Below are 20728 nucleotides of genomic sequence, written 5' to 3'. Positions count from 1 at the left end.
GTGCTGAGTACCATTAATTTCACTTTGCAGCTGTTCGATCTGCTTCTGTAATGTTATTATTCTGCATTAATCACATGCTTGGCTTGGCCGTTGTGAACTGAGACTGCGTCGGGCTTGCTGGGACAGACTGGGATTGGTTTAGTGGGCCCAGTATTACAGATGAATGTGGAAATGGAGCCGTGTGTGTGTGTGTGCCACATCAGATCTGGGCCAGAGGTGGGCCAGATGTTCATTTGAAACTCGACTGCTCTGATTCCCAGGAGTTGTTGGAGGGAAGGCGATGAGAATGCATGGGTGTGTGTGTATGTGTGTGTGTGTGTGTGTGTGTGTGTGTGTGTGTGTGTGTGGCCCGCCATCGCTTAATATGCAGGATAAGTCATTGGTGCTTATGTGGCCAATGCATCACTGTGCCTTTCTGGCCTCCTCAAGTCCATAGGGCGTCACTTTGAATGAGGCGGCAGCGTCGGGGTAGACTAAATAAGGCCTGGCTGCAGCAGACAGAGCCGCTCAGGGCACAGAAATCTGGAGCCCCTCCTGAAATAACTATGCCATCTCTCTCTTCTCCATTAACGCCCAGCCAATTTTGTGCAGGGGAATGGGTCCCAGCACCTCAGCCACGCCAGCCTTCACCTCCTCCGTCTGCAGGGAGAGCTTGACAGCACACCCACACACACTCTGCGAAGCATCTTCTGTCGTTCTCCACATGGTTTCTCCCTTCATCCTCCACTCCCTGCCTGTCGTTCTCCCTCTGTCGTCCCTTTCTCCTCCACCTCCTCGTCCATTGTTTGGTTTTTCATGCTTCTTTCGTTCATTTTCCACCCTAAGCAGGCGCTCGTGCCCAGCCAGAGTGCAGCTGTCAGTGCTCACGTTCTCGATGCATCGTTTTGTTTTTCTGCAGTCTGCGGTTGAGGGGGTTTGATTTTCTTCAAGGGGCGAAACCCCCTAAGATCACTAGCGAGCCTGTTCCTAACAGTGCTTCTGACTAAAATGCTCACAACTGCGTGTGGAATACACTTGACGAGACTGGACTGCAATCCTTTTATCTGAAATTCGTTTAATTTTCTGATATTGTTTGAATGTGTTTTTTTTTTTCACTTTGTTTTTTCTTTCTCCCATTTTCGTCTAGATTTATTAGTAACCCTTTGATCTATTTCTGTTCTAAAAACACATTTCTTTTCCGAGATCAAGCACTTGAAAGCTGCTTTTCAGATGATGAACTCCATTATTTGTTTTATATATTTTTTATTACATTTCTTTAATTCTTTTTTTTTTTTTTGCGTTGCCTTTTTCAACATCAAAAAGTTTGCATTAATTATTCCATTAGCATGCGGCGCTGTCGCTGGGCAGAGGGTTTCCGCTCCGGTCCAGTCAGACAGAGCAGCGTGTGGTTTGCCTACACGTACCCCTGCTGGGCATGCTGGTCCAGTCAGGACAGGCTAGTTAAGACCCGAGGGGTGGAGGAGGAAAGGAGAGAGCAGCAAGACTGTGAAAAAAAGAGGGAGACAGAGAAATGGAGAGAGAGAGCGAGAGCGAGGGAGAGAAATCTAATATGAAAATGAAAATGTAAATGGGAGGAGTGTGGATGGGAGTGTGTGTGTGGTGTGTGTGTGAGGGGGGCATGAGTGTGAGTGAGTTTGGGAGGTGTGTGTGTGTGAGGGGGTGTTGGGGGGTATAACACTGAACGTTTTTTTTTTTTTTCCAGCTGGCCTAATCTTGCCTCCACGGGGCCCAGATAGCGATCGCTAACAGGAGGCTCGCGCTGAGCTCCTTTGAAATGCAGAGCGGCTCTGTGTGTAAATTGGAGCCGGCGCACGGGAGCCACGGGATGACACGTCGAGCCGCGACCCCTCTCTCCTGATCGGGGCCAAGCATGCAAAGGTAAATCTTACACATCAGACAATTTCATTTTCAGCACAGGGGGGACCGGCAGCACAATGACGGGATCTTTTCAAATGATAATGCCTCCTCAGAGGCATATCATCATTTAGATTTTTTTTGCCCCCCTCCCGTTTTTAAACATGTAAACCCATCACCTGAAGCAGAGGAGCGTTCGTTTCATATGTAATTCCTACATAGACACATAATTCCAAAGTTTTGTGCTCGGGCTAAGTTTGTGGAGTTACCTTTTCTGGATTTAAAAAAAAAAATGTTTTACTGTTTTTAATTTTTTTTCTTTTTTGCCAAATTACAATATTACTGAGTATATTTTGCTGATAATGTATATATTCATCATATGAATCATGGATTGGTAAAATTTTGGCTATAGTTTGCATTTTCCTAACCATTATCTATTGAACTCTGCTGGCCGCTCCAAATAAATCTGTCACCATAATTTCTCAGTGCACATGCTGATTATGCATGTATGTCAGAGACCCCCCGTCACTCAGTCCATTTCATGGCAGCTTATGGTTCAACATGTAATGACGTGCACTATTGTATTTCTCATTGGCCTACAGCCTACACCCCCTCCCCTCTTCCTCTCTCTCTGTCTCTCTGTCATACACAGGTACACACACACACACACGCACACGCACATACACACACACACACACACACACACACACACACACGCACACTTCATGTCTACAAGCAACAGTCATGAAACTTGCTGATATTGAGCTGGAATCAAATCCCCCAATTGCACGGCTCTCCTCCTTCCCCCTTGCACACATAATTGACTCACTCAGCATTTGGAAATGCACTGATGGACTCTCTTAGCTGACATTGCAAATGGATGTGTCCTCACACCACTCAAAATCTTTTTTTTTTTTTTTTTTTTTAAACGGCAGCCTGCGAGAAACTAGTGGCGAACACATCCCCATCTAAAGAAAGAACTGACTCCACGAGCCATACTCGGTGACACGTCTGCTTGCTAATGTGCAACATGGGCACTCCGTAACGCGTGACCCCGTCTGGCTCAAAACCAACCATGACACGCAGTCAGGGAAAGATTTTCTAAATGCCCTTGTGTGCCCCCTCCTCACACACACACACCACCACCACACATACAGGAAACATTAGCAAATGGAAAAACAACGTTCTGACAAACTGCACTAATTCCACCAAATGCTAATGGCATCTAGACCCTCCTGGCTGTTTTTTCTCTCAGCACCATTAATGAAACCGTCTTGGTTGGGATGGTTGGCAGGATTGGTGTGTGTGTGTGTGTGTGTGTTGCCGGTGTGTGGTGGGTAGTTGGAATGACTGCGGCTCGGACGCCCCCCCCCCCCCACGCTGGCCCCTGCCTGCCACCTGGCGCGCTGATGGAAAGTGACACTGTGATTGTGCGCGGGGCGCCGGCGCGTGCTCAGATGAGGGTGTCACTTCTGCCTAGCCTGATTGCCACTTTCGCCGCGCAACACGGAGGAGTTAAATTGAGGGAGAAAAGGTCAGAAGCCAGTGGTCATCTGCTCTCCTCTCTCCCAAATTACTTGTCCTCTCAGAGGAGAATGAAAACAGACAGGGCTGGCTCGGGCTGCCGAGTGGAGATGATCCGGGAGGTGGAGGAGAGGAATGCAAACGAGAGGGGTGGGGTGGGGTGGAGATGGTAGGGGGTGGGGGGGGGCGAGTGGCAGGTGAGGGAGGAGGATGGTTGGGAGGTTGAGAAGGGTTGGGTGGAGGTGGGGCAGAGAGGGAGAGAGAGAGGGAGAGAGAGAGATGTGGGGAGGGAAACACTGCAACAGCAAAGAAAAGGGCATCAGTGAAGGTCAGATTGAACAGTGCAGTGGACAGCTGCAGCCAAGATGAGAGAGAGGGGGGGGGGTCCCACCATCTCAACGCTCAAGCAGGATGGACAGAGGGTACACAAAGACATAACAAACACACACATTGACCACTGAGGGCAATCATGAAGTGTATTTTGGCTCCAACTGGATGTTCAATATTGTTTGCTATTTCTGTATACAGAAAATACCGTTGTTGTCTGTCATACAGATGTCTCATTAGTCGAGGTGGGTGTAACATATGCAGAAACCAATACTCCATCTATACATGCAGATGTTTGATCAGCAGGGTTCCCCAGTTTCACAACATGACACAGATTTCTGTGCAAAAGGACACAGTGACGTCAGAAGACCATTGCACAGCTGAAACAGCAGGGGGGCAAAATGCACATCTTGTCTGCCACTTTGTAAATCACTCATTAGCTGATTTTCTGGATACTTGCCAGAGCAATTTAAATAAGCATGACAAAAAGAAGTATATTTTGTTTTACTGTTGACTATTTACTGTGCCTGTCATGATAATTATGTCATTGACTTGTTTTACAATGCTGAAAAGAGTGGCTTGTGGAGTTTGTTGTGGGCGTGCAGGGAGATTGTGTTTGAAAGTTGCATTCCTCCTGTGCTCTGTGCTTGGAGCCCAACAATGACGAGTGCGGCGCTTATCCAAGTCCAGAAGGCTTAAGAACATATATATATATATATATATATATTGTTTCGAAATGATACATCTAAAAAAATAAATGTTACATTTGTTCGAAACCCATCTATAATAGCTGGACATTGACCAGCTATTACAATATTGTTTATCGCGAGACAATATGTTGTCCAACAAAAGTAGTTGGTGTGACAGGCCTAGAATTTAAGTTTTGATCCATATCTTTATGTTAGGCAGTAATCATGGGTGTTGCCCAACAGGTGGTGCTGGGTGGCAGTGTTTTGGATTTTCAGTGTGTATTAACGCCCACCCCCCCCCCCCCTCCCCCACCCAAGCATATTAACGCCCCCGTCCCCCCAGCAAAGCCCTTGAGAGTCGTTATGGTATGGGATCGCTCACTGTTAAACCACAGGAGGCCTCTCTTGTGATCTTGCAGACACTGCAGCAAGGCAATTAACCTGCTAATATACTGGGCTACTGACCTGCCATGTCTCCACATCCAGATCCCAGAGCATGATAAAGGAAAAAATAAGTGAATGAAGAATGATATTTTTACATATGATTCCACTACAGCAAGAAAACAAGATGTACTGTTTGTGTAAGTGGTGTGTGTCTGTTGTGTGTGTGCAGGTGCTGAAAAGAGTGGCTTGTGGAGTTTGTTGTGGGCTAGACTACGTGCAGGGAGATTGTGTTTGAAAGTTGCGTTCCTCCTGTGCTTGGAGCCCAACAATGATGAGTGCGGCGCTCGCTAAAAAAAAAAAAAGCTTTTGTGAAATTCTGCCTTTGTTCTCTCCTCTCCTCTCCTCTGCCGTGCCGTGCCGTGCAGTCCTGAATGTGATTTGCGGCACCAGAGAGAGAGAGAGCGAGCGAGAGAGAGAGACGTCCGGGTCTCCACAGACCTGATGCAATCTCAGTGAATCTCTGTGCGGAGAGATGCGAGGCAGAAAGCAGCCGCGCTGCAAGATCAAATTTTCTCTCTCCGAGTCTCGGAGGGGAGACAAAGACGTCACAGGGGGTCACCCTGGCTCTGCCAAACAATGTGTCATCCACATAAATTCATACTGAGCCTGTTTGAGGCAGGAGATGATGTGAAGATTTGAGTTGGTTTGGATGAACACATGGACAGTTGAAAATACTATGATACATTTAAATACATATCATTTAAGTATATAAAATAACAAGACCTTTGCATGCACTCTGAATGGACTATGGTGAATATAAATGCTTCTGTCTATGCAGACTGTAGATACTGGGTTGGGATGGTGCGTGTTTGTTGGCTGTCTTAGCTATGCACTCACACAGTCAGAGATGTTGCTATCAGTGTTCTCTGTTAGTTAATTGCAACCCTTCACCTGAGGCAGACCACCTCCATTCCTCCTATTGTGTGTGTGTGTGTGTGTGTGTGTGTGTGTGTGTGTGTGTGTGTGTGTGTAGACGTGCATGCATTTCTGTGTGTTTTTAGAAAGCGAGATGGAGAATAAATATTTACCATCTGTGCCCCCCTCTCCCTCCCTTAAACACACACACACACACACATCCCCCATCTCTCCACACACACACACATACACACACACACACACATGCACCCACCCTCCACACACCAGATTCCAGTGTGTTTTTATCTGCACTGGAGTTCAGCCATGGGCTTTTTTAATTTTCTGCTTTTGTGTTTTTAGCTGAGATTGACAGGCCGCCTCTCCCCCTGGAGCATTGTTCTATTAATCTGTTTAATATGCTGCAGAAACACTCGAGCGCAGGAACAGGCAGTCTGGTAATGGAATCGCAGCAGGTAAAGCAGGCTTGCATATCTTGACAGCGGCACAGGGCACCGGCCGCATTACGGCTTTCGCGTCGCGTGCAGCGAGGCGCTGTTCGGGTGGCGTCGGAGGGGGTGCACCACCCACCCCACCCCCCCCGCAGTGACCCGCTGCAGAGACAGACAGACGGACAGATGGAGAAACAGGGGGAGACCTGCTGCCGAGAAAGAAAAAAAAGTGCCACCTTCCGGGTTGGCCGCAGTGCTAAGAAAAGCGGAACGTTTCAGACCAAGAGAGCGGGGGGGGCGGGTGTGCATCGCCCTGTTGCCTATGGCGCAGAGGTGCGTTTTTTTTCTCTCTCTCTCTCTCTCTCTCTATCTCTCTCTCTTTCACCCCCCTGTTCATTCTTTTTTTAACACACAGAGGCCTTGTCACCTCAATGACCCACTTTCAACAAGCACAAAACCTCCTGCTTCAGACGAAGAAACTTTCTTGGGTGTGGGCTAGGGGAATGAGATGTGACGATAGCCGCTTCTTTGATGCGATGGACATTGAACAGCAGCTCGAACTGCGGGCTGAAAAACTGCGCCTGGCAAATGGGATTGAGACTAATTCTTTCTGGTGGGGGGGGGGGGGAGGCTTCAGCTGCCATGACTCTTTGGGCTGACGTTTGAAATGGCAGGCCAGACAACCTCTCTGTGCAAATGAGTTGCCGTTTAATTAACTCGATGTTAATAGCTGCACAGCCAGGGGTTGCAGGTTGCAGGTTGTCCTTTGGAGATAGAGTGAAGCCGCTCATCTTCAGCAGTGTTCAATTCACGACTCAAATGGCAACACTGTAAAGCGAAATGAATTGGCTGTGCCGAGTAAACCTACGCTGGGAGCCCATGTGTTGCCATTCATTAGAACTGCCTAGCCTTGGCAGTGAAGCCACTATTTAGGGCTGTGACCTTCATGTGAGTGTCAATGCGGCAGCACTGGAGCGATATTACGATTCCTTAACGAATGCTTTTTCAAAGAGTTTAGCTCATTGCAAGAGATTTCACATAAAAACAGTGAGATATTTGATCTGATACGTAGTGATCATTATAGATGATGAACGCCATACACAGCGCATGGCCACAAGCATGAATTGGTATGGATGGCAGGCTTTCAGTTATGCTGAATTCAAAACCTTCAGGTCTACAGCTTTTCTCCATTTCCCTAATGTGTGCTGGAAATGAAAACTACCTCCTATATTGTCCATCGAAGGCAAGCGGCCAGCCAGCAGACGTGCTGATTGATTCGACGGCTGATGTGAAATTATAGAGGCTATCAACTTAATAGACGCATCTTTAACCCTCACTCCAACTTTTAATAAGCCATTCAGGCCCTCTTCATCTCGAAAGTTAATCCCATTTCTCGTCTCTTGTAAACGCGGCGAACAATGCTGTTCTGCAGCCCACCCCGGTGAACTGATCGACAGAAGATGGGCCTGTCTTTTCTGACTGCCTGTCCTGACGGTGTTTGCCGGCACACTGTTGGGTGTTAAGGCGGCCTGGCTTTATCTCCCGCTAACTGAATCCCGTATCTCCGGGAATAAGGAGTATGCCAAAAAAGAAATGAGCCGCCTCTAATGAAATGAGATCCCGCCGAAGCTTTGGCGGTGTGAAGTGCAGGCCTCAGATCAAAGTGAGCCACTGGTAATTAGAGTGCACGCTGAAGAAGAAGCTGGTGGGAGAATCAGCATTTTGCTGGAAAATTACCTGTTGAGCTGTTAAATAAATTAGAGCTGTCGAGGGGGATGATGGCCACGGCTTTCTCCGCCAAGCCCAGGGAGCGGAGGGAGTCGCTCTCATCTCCTTGGGCGACGCTCGAGTAAAAAATAGTTAATATTTCTCCCGCGTATCTAATCTGAAGTTTTTGCAACTTTTGGCCCAAGGTGAGTGTTCACACTTTTTCTTTCTGCTTTGGCTTGCTTTTGCTTGATCTCCTTTTCATCAACGTTTCTTTTTTGAAAGAAAAAAAACGGTGAGTAAAACAAAAGAAAAAAAATCAGTCTGTCGTAAAATTGTACGGATTGCAAGATATATTTTTTTGGTATATAAAATGTGCACTCATTTGACTAAATTTTGTACTCATTTTACTAAATTGTGCGCATGTTTTACTAAATAGTGCGCTCATTTGACTAAATTGTGCACACAACATAGTAAAATGAGACCACAATTTAGAAAATGAATGCACATTCTCTCGAAAGACAAATATATATTGCAATGACACCTCATGGGCTCTGTAAAATTGGAATAATCAAGTGTGTGTTCTTTGTGTGTGTGTGTGTGTGTGTGCGTGTGCGTGTGCGTGTGCGCGTGTGTGTGTGTGTGTGTGTGTGTGTGTGTGTGTGCGTGTGTGTGTGTGTAGCACTGTGCCTCATTGTTTATCAGAGCGTGGTCAGTATTTAGTGCAACAGTAATGAGTAAATATGTCTGCCAGTGGGAATTGACTTGTGTGCGCCTCCCCGGGGCTGCATGCACGCTGACTGCAGAGGCGGTGCGGTGGGACACGGTAAATGTCACCGGTCGTCAAATGCTCGCTCGGCACCGGGCCGCCCTTGCCAGCGAAAGTGCCGATGTAGCAGATCGCGCCTTTTGATTTAGACACTAAAGGCAGGCGAACAGGCGAACGCACCCAGGCGTGAAGGTAAATTCTCATAATTCACTGCCGAAAGGTTAGTCAGTGACCGCCTCCCCTCCATGGCGTTAGTTACTAACAAATGTCACCTGATTGAAATAAGCACAGCTGTCCGGGGCGAGCCCTCCCAAAGCCTTCGCTTTGAAATAGATACATTTATGAATGATATCTTTCATTTCTGTTTTCTCTAACCCCCACCCACCCCCACCCCCCTGCTCTGGATGAAATGTTGAGCAAAGCCACAGAGTTTCTGATTGGCCGAGTGCTGCCTCTGCCATCCTGGCCAGCTAGAATCCTCAGTCAGCTCTCTCTCTCTCTCTCTCTCTCTCTCTCTCTCTCTCTCTCTCTCTCTCTCTCTCTCTCTCTCTCTCTTTGTCTGTCTCTCTTTATCTGTCTCTCTTTCTACCTAACAGACATCCTCACATCAGCAGATCTAGAAATGGTAATAGTAGTAGATGTTAGCTGGCTGTTCTATCCAGCTGTGTAGAGTGAGAAGGACTGAAGGAGTACTGTTGCTTTTTTGTCCTTGTTATGATTACACGGGCTGATGTAGGACATCATGTGGATATGGACATTCGTACAGATCAGTTGTTTGATGGAAAGTATTATCTGGTTGCTCACTGGAGCCCTTTTCAGTCCCTTTATTTCTGTCATCAGTCATGTGTAAATGAACATTAACCTTTTATTAATACTGGACCAACCTTTTATTAAGCGCTTTCAGACATACGTGTAAGACCGGAGGTTCTGCGGATGTTAAACGGTGGGGCCGTATATCTGAACGACATAACCGGTCATATGGAAGTCCGAATTTAGCCGGTTGTTCTACTCTAATGTGCTGTGTCTGAACGAAGCGTAGAACATGCGGTTAAATTTCACACCTAGTGAGAGGGCGTGTCGGTGACGTTTCTTTCGTGCGTCCATGTGGTTACCTAGCGTTCATGGGCTTCGGAAAAACCTTTTCCCTGGTGAAAACATCATCATTCCGCGTCATTCACGTCACGTAATGTGTGAGTCAGAGGTCGGAAACTGGGGCTAGATTTTGCTAACAGAATTGCCCAGTTAGGGGCTCGTCATCACTTTTGTCGTCACGATGTAGTTCGTTTGTAGTCCATGTGGCCTTTCATGTCCAACAGTTTTAATGTGAACTTGGGAATTTGGCTTTTTTTTTCACTTGAAGGCTGCATATCTTTCTTTCACAAGCATCTTAAACTATATTTTAAGCAAATACATTTGTTTATTAGTGGTATCCATGTTTGTCACACATTCCGACAGCAAAGCACATGAACACTTGCTGTCGGAAAAACAAAGTAGCCACGGGGGCGGTCCTTGTCATTCCGAAGTGCCCTGAATGCACCATTAGATCTGACTTAAATGCCAGTGTTATGATGGAGTGGCATAGTGCTGTCCAGAAAATCTCAGACCTGGAAAGATGCAGACATCACGGAGCTACTGTCCATGAGGGCATACAACATTGTGATAGAACACAAGGGAACGGCAAGAGACACGTTGTAGCCTACAACTGCATGGCAAGGCCAAACAAATTCAAAAGACTGAATCATCATAAGCAGAAGGCACTGAAAAGGCAGTAGCCTACGGCGACGCCATTGACGACAATAACAGGAGTTAGGAATAAACAGGAGGATTTAATAAATTGTTAGCCAACACGGTCGGTTTTCTGTTCATTGATAGCCTTCTCATGACCTCACTGCTGAGCTCGCTGATATTTGTTGAGCATAAATATGCCTAGAGAAAATGAAAACGAAGAAAACCCAACGTTGTTCCAAGCTCCTTACGTAAATGCAATAGACACATGGGGAGAGGATGCTTTTGGAAAAAATAAACCATGAAAAAACGAACCACTTCACTGGTATGTTAGAATTTTGTTTGTTGCTTAAAAACATTTTATATGATGGCCTTGAAATCTTGAGTTAGCCTACTGAATTGGCTGGTACCATAAAGTTTGTGCATGCTCTCTCTCTCCAACGCAAACCAGATTTGGGGTTCCATACCCAAGTAATTCTGCTGCATAATGTTGAAAACAGATAAATGTGTTTATTCGAAGCACAATAGATTTTTCTTCTTTAGCCTACATAATGCACTTTGTAAAAAAACAGCAGCTGTGACAGCGGCCGCATATATTCTGCGTCATATCTCGCATCTTGTGAACTCTACAAGCCCCCACCCCTCACTCGACAACCACACAGAGATTCTGTAATGTGCGTGTATGTCGTTCACACATAGGTCCGTATAAGGTCAGTATAAGGTCCGCAGGTTAGCATCATATCTGAATCATCCGAAGGGTAGGACCTCCGTTTGACAAACCGGAGGTTATATCTGAAAGCGCTTACAAATGCAAGACCACAAATCACACACAAATGTGGAGAGAGTAGCTTTTGGGTCCATGATCCTAGTCTGTCCCCATAACAGTGGTGTAGTATGAGGCCCTCGCAGACTCTTGGAAATGCCACATACATTTTATGTGGCAGGTTTTTTTTTTTATCATTATGAGATTGTGACTTATTAAGTAATTAGCAGTGTGAAATTTGCAGTGGGTTTGAGCGAGCTGAGGTGTCAGCGGAGATTTTGATGGCATTTCTGTGCAGCGTTGGGGTGGAGGAGGGAGACAGCTGACTGACTGCTGGGGTAATGCCTTTGACGTGGGGGAGGGAGATATGCTTAGTGCTTTGGACGAGGAGGGTTTCATTTTAGGTTAATTGATTAGGTTTCTGGTGAACACACAATAATATAGGGTTGCTGTCCTGCGTTGTGCGTTAAAGCTTTGTTCTGTCTGAAATATGTTGATGCATTGATGTTTATTTTTGTGTGTTTGTGTGAATACAGATGTAATTGGGTTGAGTGTGTGTGTGTGTGTGTGTGTGTGTGTGTGTGTGTGTGTGTGTAAGAGAGAGAGAGAGAGTGTGTGTGTGTGTGTGTTTGTGTATGAGAGAGTGTGTATGTTTGTGTGTGTGTATGTTTGTTTGGGTGCATGATTGTATGTGTGTTTGGGTGCATGATTGTATGTATGTTTGGGTGCATGATTGCATAAGTGTGTGTGTGTGTGTGTGTGTGTGTGTGTGAGAGAGAGGTCAGAGGAAGGGTCTCTCTGCGAAAAACGCAGGCTGTCAGCTGCTGCTGCTGCTGGGCTCCTGGACTCCTGTTCCGACACGGCTGCTGGTATATTTACAGCTGGCCCGGGCGAGGGCTTCATCAATCTCAGGCCTGAAAGCAGGAGGCCAGGGTGGCCAGGGCTCTCCCCCAACACCTGAGCTCCATCTCAGCCGCTGACCTCCAGAGATGCCCCTGTCGCTCCAGCCTCCATCCCACGCGGCTCTGCTCCACAACAGCCCCCACCCCCCTATATCCCCAATGCTCTTCTGACGGAGGGACCAATACCAGTGTGACCACCAGACTCCTATAGTGATGAAGGGCCGACGTGTTAAAGGGCTAGCCAGTGCTATGGCCACAAATGTGTGGATAACGGTCCACCAGCAGCAGGTTTGTCCAGGGTGCCATCTAAAAAGGTGAGGTGGGATATAATAAACGTGGTGTGCTTGCTCAGGTCGTTTGCACAAACACTAGCCCAGAGCTGATGAATGTTTTAGTAGTGTGTACACACACACACACACACACACACACACACACACACACACACACACACACACACACACACACACACACACACATATATCTGTGAGCAATGTCCTGTCCCCCGTGTGTGGGTCTGTTGAAAGCCTATGTGTCACCTCGCAAACAGCAGATGGGGGAAACTGTGTGTGTGTGTGTGTGAAGGAGGCCAGGGCAGTGAAGGGTTAAAGCAGGCTCCAGATGCATCCCGGCGATGGTGGCGATGTTAATGTTTTTGACCCTATTTAGCAACAGCCGTCTCACAAATGACTTTGGAAGAGGGTGACATCCAGGGTTGCAGACGATCTGTTTGTGTCTGTCTGCTATATTGGGAGGTGCTCTCTCTCCCTATCCCTCCCCCTCTCTCTTCCTCAATCTCCCTCTCTCTCTCTCTCTCTCTCTCTCTCTCACTCTCTCTCTCACTCGCTCTCTCTCTCTTTCCCTCTCCCTCTCTCCCTCCGTTCTCTGGGAGGGTGCAGCTTAGCGCACACGCCGGGTCGCTGAGGTGAGGGGTGCAATCCCTGATTGGTGGCGCGCTCCACGCAGCTAGCCGCCACTGCCCCAGGCTAGGCAAATCCTGCCAGCCTGACAGAAAATTGCAGCAGGGACCTGGAACAGCCCAGGCTCCCCACAGTCCCCCCACACTCCTGCCTGCCAGCAGCCCAGCCTCTGCGGCTAGGAGCGACCCCTCACACACACACACACACACACACACACACACACACACACACACACACACACACACACACACACATATGTAAACAGGTACACCTCACACACTAATACCCTCTGTAAGTGAATACAAGGTGTGTGAAGCTTTTAAGTGCTGGGTGGATACCAAGTTTTAGTTTTCATCCTTTGTGTCACAGAACTGCTCCATAGTCTTTATTATTTGATTTTAATATTATGGATCAAAATATTTTAGTGAAAAATTAGGTTTCCCTTCATAGAGAGCATGTTTTGTGGCAGACCGATTTATTTACCTAATGTACCTGATGCCTTTATCCAGATGACTGTTGAACGTAGGGTATATGCTAGCTAAACTATGCCTTGCTTTGTGTACTACAATGTAATATCAATAGTGCAGTAGTGCATAGTATTTGAGCAAGTAAGGTGCATATTTGATCAATTTGGGCATGGCCTTGATGTATAGCGAAACATCTTTTTGGTCTCATAGCAAAAGTGAGAAGGTGGCACATAGTAGTATGAGCACCTAGCTTATCTAGGTTATTAAGGGGAAACTAGAGAATGGTGCTTACACAGACTGACAGACTAGATACAGTAGTGAGTCACAGAGTGTAACAAACACATGATACCTTGTTTACAAATGTGTAATAACATTGTTATGCAAATGAACTGTGCACAGTTCTCTCTTTCTCTCAAACACACAACACACACACACACAGAGACACACAGAAATGCACATTTATCTCTGTATAAATGATCTGAAGAGGACACTTAAGACTACATGGCAGCATTAGTATCCAACAGTATGTGTATATAGTATGCATTGACCATATACTACCCCTCACCAACATCTCTCATAATACTCTCTCCCCAAAAGCTTAAAACGGCTCGTATACTGGCTTTCTGATAAAGCGGTGAAGGACACCCAATGTAGCTTCTCCTTTGTTTTTCTTGAGGAAAACCCCCCTGGGTACAGTTCCATCCCTCCAGTCGAGCCGCTTTCCCGCCTGGCATTGTCCTTATCTGTGCCGGACATATTTAGTGGAGGCCTCACAGCTTAGTGGAGACTTTGAAATATTTCTGATATTTCTGGGGAGAGAGTGAGAAAAGAAAACGAGTGAGAGAGAAAAAAGAGGGGAGGGAAAGAAGGCGTCTTTCTCTCTCTCTCTCTCTGTGTGGACTTGCTACCCTGTTTGTATGCCTGCAGGTTCTCTTGCACGTGTCTTTCTTGTGTGTGTGTGTGTGTGTGTGTGTGTGTGTGTGTGTGTGTGTGTGTGCGTGTGTGTGCGTGTGTGTGTGTGTGTGCGTGTGTGTGTGTGTGTGTGTGTGTGTGTGTGAAGTATCTCTCTCTCTCTGAATCTCCTTTTCCTCTCCTCTCTCTTTCCTTTTGTCAGTCTCCTTTTATCGCTCTCGTTCTGCCTGCTTCTCTGTCTCTCTTCCGTCTTCTTTTTCTCTTTATCTCCTTCCCTCTTACCTTCCTCCTCCTCTCCCTCTCTCTTCCTTCCGTCTCTCTCTCTCTCTCTCTCTTTATCTCCCCTCCTCCCTCTCCTTCCCTCGCTCCTTCCCTCCCTCCCTCCCTCCCCTCTTCCTCCTGTCCTCTGTCCTGCACACAGGGGACATTAATCCTCCAATCTGCATATGTGCTGTGCGCCTCGGGAGCTGGGCCCGTCCAGACACGCCGGCGTGTGATTTCATATTGTTTTGTGCAAATTGCAGCCTCTGATGATGGGAATCTAATTCCCGCCGAGCCACAAGAAGGAAGAGGAGGAGGAGGAGGAGGAGGAGGAGGAAGTGGTGGTGGCAGAGGCAACAGCTATCCTGTGGCACAGGCGACGCTTGTACCCACTCGCCACCTTCCACACTCACAGGCACGCAGACATGCACACACATTTGTCCACACACATACACACACACACACTCTCTCATACCGGCAGCTCGCTCCAAAAGGAGGGAGGGCCCCTAATACAGCAAATTGCTGATACACATGTAAGCAAATATCCTCTCAAATTATTCCCCTCTCTCCAGGCCCAGCCCTGCAATGATGCTTGTTATTTAAGATAGCCGAGGAGGTGGGGATGCATGCATGCATGCGCGTGTGTGTGTGTGTGCGTGTCTGTGTGTGCGTGTGTGCGTGTGTGTGTGTGCGTGTGTGTCTGTGTGTGCGTGTGTGTGTGTGCGTGTGTGTCTGTGTGTGTGTGTGCGCGTGTGTGTGCGTGTGTGTGTGTGCGTGTGCGTGTGTGCGTGTGTGTGCGTGTGTGTGTGTGTGTGTGTGTGTGTGTGTGCGTGCTTGGGCCTGTGCATGTGTGTCTGTTTATATGTGTGTGTGTGTGTTTTTTTCCACCTCCTCTATCAGCGCCATCCCAGCCCTAATTTGCATCACACGCTGAATTACATGAACTTGCCCCCCGTCCCCCCGGCCGAGCCGCCCCACGCGCTCCTGCCCGCCTTTCAGGGGGGCTCGTTTCCACGGCGCCTGATTTAAGGGGCACAAGTGGCTGCAATCAGCCGCGCCACGTCCGTTTATTTCCTGGCGAAAATTGAGTTTCTTGTTTAGATATTTTTTTGCATCTGCCGAATAATTTGCCGTATTTATTCCTGGGAGGGGAGGACTCACAGTGTGAGTTTAGTCGTCGTGCCACAAAGCCCGTGTATAGGATAGTAAGTGTGCCCTATGTACGTGTATGGCCACAAAAATACACAGACAAATCCTCAAATATCCAGCGACTACATCTGCCTGTATTAGCTGACATCTCTGCAGACATTTGTCAACATCTATTTAAAGAGAGTAAGAGCTTCACACGCATAGCCAAGTGATAAAGTATGCAGCCATCAGGACACAATTAGCAATCTAGACCAGCAGACAGCAGCTGTTGATAAACCAGTTCTCTTGCATCCTGAGGACAAATGGTGTGTGTGTGTGTGTGTGTGTGTGTGTGTGTGTGTGTGTGTGTGTGTGTGTGTGTGGCTCTTATTGAGGTTTGAGAATGATAACGTGTACATAACGTGTATAATACTATATGTTATATTCTGGTTTTATATTTTTGTAGGGTTTTATTTTGTGTCATATTAAATAGTATGAGTCATTGTAGAATTGTGAACTGATAGTTCAGATAGCACAACACATGATATTAATGATATATGCATGCTTTTCTTTTGTTTTTCCAGGAACAACAGCAGGAATGGTATTGTTGCGAGAGATAGAATATCTTATAGAGACCACCTATGTGGCATATGGTAAAATTAGAACACCACTTAATGCATGGAATTGTTTTCCCTATTCGGAGCACAGATGTGTGCAATTTGTGAATTTAATTGGAGAAAATAGCCCAGCGAATCCTCAGGTATGGCCAGAAGGGAGGAGAAATGAATACAAGGATGAAGCAAATAGAAGAAGCATAAGAAAGAGAGATGAAGGGGGGAGGAGTGCAGGGAGGGGGGCTGAGAGAGAGAGAAAGCATATCAGAAATAAAGAAATGGAGAGCAAAGAGAGAGGGAGAGCGAGAGAGAGAGAGGGAGCGAGAGAGAGAGAGAAAGCATATCAGAAATAAAGAAATGGAGAGCAAAAGAGAGGGAGAGCAAAAGAGAGAGGGAGGGTGGCGAGGCAGTGTGCTCGGTCTGGGCTCAGTGTTTTTTTCACCAGGGGCTGGGAGAAGTTGTCAGGCGGAGTGTGTGTGAGCTGGCGAGATGATAATGTGGCATGACACTTCTGAAATGAGACAGCGGTTGCCATGGCGACCAGGCAGGAGGGACAGTCTCTCAAGAGGCCCAAATAAAACAAGCTGTAAATGATGTTTGATTAGAATTTAGATCATGTAACCGTTCGGGACAGGCCTTTTGTCAGCTGCTCGCAAGCCCAGGCTTTTACAATTCTTCACATAGCTGCCTCTGGCAGGCCACAGAAATCCTCTTTCTCTCTCTCTTCCTCCATCTCCTTCCTCCTCTCTATCTCTCTCTTTGACTCCCCCCTTTCCATCTTTCTCTTGTTTGCTGTCTTATGCGCCTCCGATTCTCTTTATATCCGTCCAAACCCTCACCTTCTTAAAATCCTCTCTTGGGGCCAGCGCTGCCTGCGAGCGTGTGCGGGAGAGGAGAGGAGAGGAGAGGAAGCAGCAGCAGATGAATGGGAGTCCAATCTAACATTTTCATTTGTTTCAACATGAAGCACGGCACAGAAAAAAAAGATGATAAACCTGCAGTGCCCAGCGCCCAGGTTGCCAGCCCAAGGAGGCATGGTACTCGTGTGTTTGTGTGTGTGTGGGGGGGCAGACTGTGTGTATGTGTGAGAGTGTGTGTGTTTGTGTGTGGTGGAGGGGGGGGGGGTGCAGACTGTGTGTGAGAGTGTGTGTGAGGGAGAGAGACAGAGAGTGTGTGAGTGAGACGGACAGGGAGAGAGAGAATGCGTGTGTGTGTGTGTGTGTGTGTGTGTGTGTGTGTGAGACAGAGACAGGCAGAGAGAGCCTGTGTTGATCCTGAATGAGGGTGCAGCTGCGGTGTTGTTTCATTTCTCTGTCTCAATGGCAGCGGCGGCAGCAGCTCCAGCCATGGCAGTGGAGTCTGTGCCAGAGCAGAGTGTGATGGTGCTGTAAACCCCCACCGTGTCCCGCCACACACCACCCACAGCTCACCGCGTCTGTGTGTGTGTGTGCGTGTGCGCGTGCGTGCGTGTGTGTGTGTGTGTGTGTGTGCAAGCGTGTGTGCGTGCGTGCACTGAACAAAAACACAACGCTTCTGTCTGAGTCTCTCTGTCGGTGTGTTTCTGTGTATTTTTGTGTGTGTGAATGTTTGTGTGTGTGTGTGTCTGTGTGTGTGTGTCTACATGCAGTGTATAGAGACTGGGAAGTTGTCGGCCATAGGGACCAGGCTGGAGCTTATATACATACATAACAGCCCTCTGTGTGTCTGGGTGTGTATACAAGGGTGGCTGCAAATTGCCCCCAAGCTTATTGAACAAAGTGTGTGTGTGTGTGTGTGTACGTGTGCGCGTGTGCGCTAAGAGGTAGCCCAGATGGAGTGGCACAGTGGAGACTCAGGGTGGTCTCACAGGGAATCGTAGGCACCCATCACTGCTGGACGTAACACACGCACATACAGAGAGAGAGAGAGAGAGAGAGAGAGAGAGAGAGAGAGAGAGAGAGAGAGAGAGAGAGGAGAGAGAGAGAGAGAGAGAGAGAGACACACACACAGACATACACATACAAGCACACACATACTCGTGTCCTATACCCCACTCTCGAATTACATGCACACCCACGATCACACACAACACACACGCTACAACACAAACATTATCTCACACCCCACTCATGCAGACACACACACACACAAAACCCCAAATCATGCACACACACACAAACGTACCCCACCACCCCTTGCAGAAGCCGCAGCACCCATTGTGTTTGCTCGCCGACCCAGCCATGGCACCCTGTGTTTTGCTAAGAGCTTAGCGGCAGACTGGGATCTGTGCGGCGTATCTTAACTGGTGCATTAGAGTGCGATTTGCAGCCGCAGCCCTGTTTGCCCGAGCATGGCAGACGCCTCCTAATGCAGAGGCTTTTCAGGGGGCTGTTTGCCCAGTGTCTGGGTGGGGTGACCATTGCCATGTCTTCCACACCTTCCCTTGTCTTTCTGATGGGGATGGAGAATTATTTTTTTTGGGGGGGGGGGGGGGGGGGGGGTGTATTTGTATGCCTAGAGGTGTGTGTGTGTGTGTGTGTGTGTGAGTGTGTGTGTGTGAGTGTGTGCGCTAACGTCTGTCTACCAAGGCCATGGGAGCAGACAGGTGCAAAGTGACAGACGGAGGCGCTGCCTCTCTCTAGACTTCCCCCCTCCCAGTGCAGGATGCCCAGCAGGGCTCACACACACACACACACACACCCTACACACACACCCGCCTGCCTCCACCCATACCCCCCAGTGTCCCGCTACACCAGCCACATAGAGAGAGAGAGAGAGAGAGAGAGAGATAGAAAGAGAGAGAGAGGGGACAGCACTGCAATCTAAGAAACGGAGAGGAAGGACAGAGGGGGACGGAACGTCACAGAGACTGAAGGACAGAGGAGGACAGAGCACAGGCCATGAGACACACTGAGATCACAAAGGCAGATGGTGCACGAGTGGGACAGACATGGACACTACGAGGGAAAAGAGAAAAAGAGGATGTTTGATTCAGATACTGAAACAACAGGTGCTGGAGAACAATAGAACAAAGATGAACCGAAGAAGAAAGAGAAGAGAGTGAGAAAGATGAACAGAAGAAGAAAGAAAAGAGAGAGAGTGAGAAAGATGAACAGAAGAAGAAAGAAAAGAGAGAGAGAAAGATGAACAGAAGAAGAAAGTAGTACACGAGACAGCAGAGGAAGTGCCATGGAGCATGATTCATGGGTAGAACATAAGATGATGGTCAATTAGGAAAATCGACTGATGAATATTTAATAAGTTTACTGCATACACTGCACTGTAACTACGCATCACCCATTTATAATTAGTGCCAATGCTGCAAAGGTTGCCACCACAAGGTGTGACATTAGCCACAATTTACAGTTATGACTTCCTGCTCTGCTACTGTAGTTAGTGTCTGCGACGAGTAACTGCTGCTTACAGTAAAAATGCAACAATAAAAAATGACTGGTCAATACCAAAATTAATGAGCTCTCAACACCTGCCAGCTACCCTGTCAAACAGTTTGCCTGACAGATCTGACCACAACTATTTATTTTGAAGTAACACAGGGACTCATGTAATTAGTATGTGCACTACTGTTCTGTTTTTCACAACAGAAGTGCTGTATTGCACCTATTTCTTGACCTAGGTCGGCAGTATTAACAGTGGTCATCTCTCTTCTCTCCTCATTCTGGCCATAAATGCAATAGAAATATTCTTTGCACTTCCTGCTTTAGAGGTGCGGTCAGCATCACCTGCACTCAAACGCCAGCATAATCCCATCAGAGTCTCTCCAGGTTGGCACCACTCTGTACTGGTTTGTACTCTGGACTCTGTAATTGTCTCAGTCCACTCACGCAAAGAGATAGAGATAGAAAAGTAGATGCTGTATTTATGGCAAGGGAAATGTAGGTACCCAGCTGCAAATCAATGACATACAGAACATTACAAATACAACACTATAAGGATGAGAATACAATGGTGAGATGATGGTATATCCACCAGATTTAAACTCACTGTGACGCAGTATGCACAAGTGGAAGTAGTGCAGTGAGATGTTTTGGTAAGGGTACGTATGTCCGTGGAGGTAGTACAAAAGTGAACAGTTTTAACACAATAGAATTACTAACAAAACTGCTAATATAAAGTAGAAAATAAAACAAAAAAACAGGAAGGGCCAGCAGGAGTGGCCCCTGTGCCTGTCCACCCCCCCAATACCCTGCCTGGGCTCCCTGTCGCCAGCGCCCCTGTCTCTCTCGCACACGCTTGGGCCAGGCACACTGCCCAGGCAGCCTGTAATGAACTGCTTACCAAGCCTGAACTAATCAGCTCTGACTGCTCTCTGTCATCGGCAATTACACAGCAGCCTTCGCACCAGCAAGACAAAAATAAGAGATGGAGAGAGAGAGTGTGAGTGAGTGAGTGTGTGTGTGTGTATGTGTGTCTGTGTGTGTGTG

At 47.5% G+C, this 20728-nt stretch overlaps 1 long non-coding RNA gene across 1 annotated transcript in view; it reads left to right on the top strand.

Annotated features, from left to right (window-relative positions):
• The window catches only part of LOC121684123, a 68213-nt gene that overhangs the window by 8578 nt on the left and 38907 nt on the right, over window positions 1-20728 (top strand). The window contains exon 2 of the long non-coding RNA XR_006023035.1: window positions 1703-1878. This is a non-coding gene — a long non-coding RNA (uncharacterized LOC121684123). The remainder of the gene's footprint in view (window positions 1-1702; window positions 1879-20728) is intronic.

This window comes from Alosa sapidissima, chromosome 15, assembly GCF_018492685.1.
Source record: "Alosa sapidissima isolate fAloSap1 chromosome 15, fAloSap1.pri, whole genome shotgun sequence".
Classification (NCBI taxonomy): domain Eukaryota; kingdom Metazoa; phylum Chordata; class Actinopteri; order Clupeiformes; family Clupeidae; genus Alosa; species Alosa sapidissima.
Note: the sequence above shows the minus strand (reverse complement) of the source record. Positions and strands in the feature narration are given on the sequence as shown.